At 40.7% G+C, this 3,451-nt stretch overlaps 1 pseudogene; it reads left to right on the forward strand.

The window, feature by feature from the left end:
• The first annotated feature begins 1,320 nt into the window (after positions 1-1,320).
• On the forward strand, positions 1,321-2,288 carry LOC120314602 (annotated as a pseudogene).
• Positions 2,289-3,451: the final 1,163 nt, after the last annotated feature.

Genomic DNA, 3,451 nt, shown 5'->3' on the forward strand with positions numbered 1-3,451 from the left:
CCCATGGTAAATAAATGTTTTATTTTTGGTGGTGGGATTTATAAATTATTCAATTTATTCTAAAAATTAGAATGTGTTGTGGAGTGTATAACTAGATGTACAATTGCACCCAGAATGTACATATCTAATATATCTTTTAAGGTTATTGAGAGTTTCATATTGCTTTCCAGAAAAGTGATCCAACACTTTAGAATTACTTATACTGTATCACCCTGATCACAACTTAAAAATCTGCAGAAGCTGAATAGAAGGCAAGAGGAAAAGAAACATAAATGCTGATTGCCTGAACTATACTGCTTCTCAAAGTAGACATGAAGAAAAAAGTATTACTACTTTTACACAGAAAATCTGAATTATCCTGCTATATATTTATTTGTATGACAGCTTTATTATTTTTAGAAATATCTCAAGGCAGTGAACATCTTCAATGCACCTTTCTCCTAATTTCCTCATAACAACCCTCTGAGGTAGGTTGGACTAAGAGAGAGTGAATGGTCCAAGGTCACCCAGTTGGCTTTCATGGCTAAGGCAGACTTGAACTCAAAGTCTGTGCTTTCTAACCTGGGGATTTTCAGTGAACTAATTTTATTTGTTTATTTAGAGAATGTATATGACTGCCCGATCACTTTCACTGACTCTAGGCAGCTTACAAAAAATAGACATCCCAATATAAAAACAGTAAAAACAATAACTTCCCACTCCACCCACCCACCCACCCCAGTGACAACAAGCAATCAAACAAGCTGCTTGATGGACTCCATCCTATTCTGGTTCTCCAGACATGTTGGCAAAGCTAGATCTTCAGAGCCTTGCAAAAGAGTGCCAAAGATAATAATAATATTGCAAAGGGAAGAAGTCATCACAGAGAAGGCCCTTCTTCTGGGTCCTGCCAGATATACTTTCTTAGGAGAACTAACCTACAACATTCCTCTCTGCTCTGATGGGTTGGGTGGATGTAATCAGCAAGAAATGGTCCTTCAGATTCCTTGGTTCCAAGATATTTTGGGTTTTAAAGGTGACAAACTTGAACTGCACCCAGAAGTAAATTGAAAGCCAATGCAGCTCCTGGAGAAAAGGTAACACATGTGTACACTTGGGTCTGCACAAAACCATGGAGCCACTGTATTTTGAACCAATTGGAGCTTCCAGATGTTTTTCAAGGGCAGCCCCATGTTGAGCACTAATAACAGATACCAGTATTCTGAGGATAATTTTAAATGTTTAAGAAACTGATAAGAAAGGAATGTTTCATTTACTGTAACTGCCTTTGAAGCTGTCTGTCTCTTGGTTTGTATTCTAGATATGATTAGTATATGACAAATGGAAGAAATTTTGGATTCAGAAAAAGGAAATCAGACAAGCATCAAAGAATTTATCCTTCTGGGTTTTGGGAATCTTCCTGAACTGCATCCTTTCCTTTTCTGTTTCTTCTTGGTGATTTATCTGACGACAATAACAGGAAACGTTCTTATCTTTATTTTAATTGTGACTGATCAACACCTCCACACCCCAATGTATTTATTCCTGGCCAATTTGTCTTGCCTAGACACTTTCTATAGCTGTAATTTGCTGTCTAAAATGCTGGCCAGTTTGCTGACTGGTGAGAAAACTATGACTATTATTGGGTGCCTAGCTCAATATCATTTTTTCTGTCTATGTGGAACCACAGAAACTTATATTTTGACTGCAATGTCTTATGATCGCTATTTGGCAATTTGTAGACCCTTGCACTATGGTTCTATTATGAATATGAAATTTTGTTTCCAGCTTATGATAGGAGCATTTTAATATTTAATGTAGTTTTTATAGCTCTCATGACTCAATTTTCTTTTTGTGGGCCTAATGTCATAGACCATTACTTTTGTGATTTTCGTCCACTGGTGAAACTGTCCTGTACAGATACTGTTCTCGCTGAATACTTCTCTTTTTGCATATCCATTATTTTTGTTGTTATTCCATTCCTCCTGAGCATCATTTCCTACATTTACATCATAGCTACCATCATCAAAATTCAATCCACAATTGGAAGGCAAAAGGCCTTTTCAACCTGCTCCTCTCATCTTATGGTGATTTCCCTCTTTTATGGCACATTAATCATTGTCTATACATTGCCAGATATACCTTCTCTCAGACAATTCAACAAAATATTTTCTATTTTCTATACAATGATGACACCTTTGTTCAATCCCCTTATCTATACTTTGAGAAACAAGGAAGTTCACAAAGCCCTAATACGATTTTTTGATAAAATTATAATCCTTGGTATTTCTTTTCACTTCTTTAGGTAGCCAAAGTTTTACTGGGGAAATGAAAATTTGGTGTCAACAATAGTTTTTATGTCTTGGGGTTCGCGGCATTGAAGCAACACGCACAACCACTTTCAACTAAGTTCTTCTTTATTCAATCCATTTCCACTCAACAGGCAACAGGGTTGCAGGTCTTTTATAGTTTCCCAAACAGCCTATCATAATTCTCATTTTTTCGTACCTTGCGCCTGCGCACAAAGCCAGCACCAACCAGTCTGGTCCCGGGAAGCTTTTGGAATGCCCGGGGATCATTTGCAACACTTCTGGGCCTGCTGACTTGCCTCAACAGACCCAGGACACAACACCCCTCCCCCCTAGATAAAACACACAAGTACACTTGTTCCCCTGCCCAACACACATAGGCAGACAACTATTTTGATAAAAAAGTTAATGTAAACAACTGCTCTTCAAAAATAAAACTAGTGTTTGTGTATTTTACACAAACACCTCATTATGGACCAGCAAGGTTCCTTTGTGATGACAGAAACCTCACATAGTCTCCCAGATGCTTGGGAGGAGCTTTAGCCCTTTGAGACCTATGTAAGGTCAGAGAGGGTGCCTGGCCTGTCAGCTCACCTGCCCTGCTAGGCAGCCCAGGACTTGTGCTTAAGGGTGCTTGGCCTACTGGCCCATCTGTTGGGCCTGATAGACCAAGACTTTGATGATCATATGTTACAGGTGACCCCCGTTGTGATGGGCTGGCAGATTCTTCTGGGCTCCATTCAGGTTCCCTTGGAGAGGAGGAAATCCCCAAACCTGGTGGTGGTGCGAAGGTTCCCCCATCCACCATGGACTGCTCCTGGGAACTTAGTCCCTCGAGCCCACGACCAATCTCAGATGTGACCTGCATGTCAGCAGTGCCCCAATAGTTACAGTCCCCTGTGTAGGTGGCCGAGGTGCCAGAGTCAGGAGCCGCCTCTATGGCAAACTCCTTCACAGGGGAATTCCTGTTTGGCGCTCTTGTGGATGCACCAGCCACCCCACTGGATGAATTTCTGTTTGGTGCACTTGCAGATGCACAGGACTCCCTGTTTCTAGCAATGACTGAATCGTGAGGATGTCCTTGCTCCTCCACCGGGGAATCTTTAGCACCCTGTGGTAACTCCCAGGAACAATAAGGCTGGTTCTCAGGATTTTGACCTGAA

The sequence above is a fragment of the Crotalus tigris genome, unplaced genomic scaffold (genome assembly GCF_016545835.1).
Source record: "Crotalus tigris isolate CLP2741 ecotype Arizona unplaced genomic scaffold, ASM1654583v1 scf7180000018954.1357295, whole genome shotgun sequence".
In the NCBI taxonomy this organism is placed as follows: Eukaryota; Metazoa; Chordata; class Lepidosauria; order Squamata; family Viperidae; genus Crotalus; species Crotalus tigris.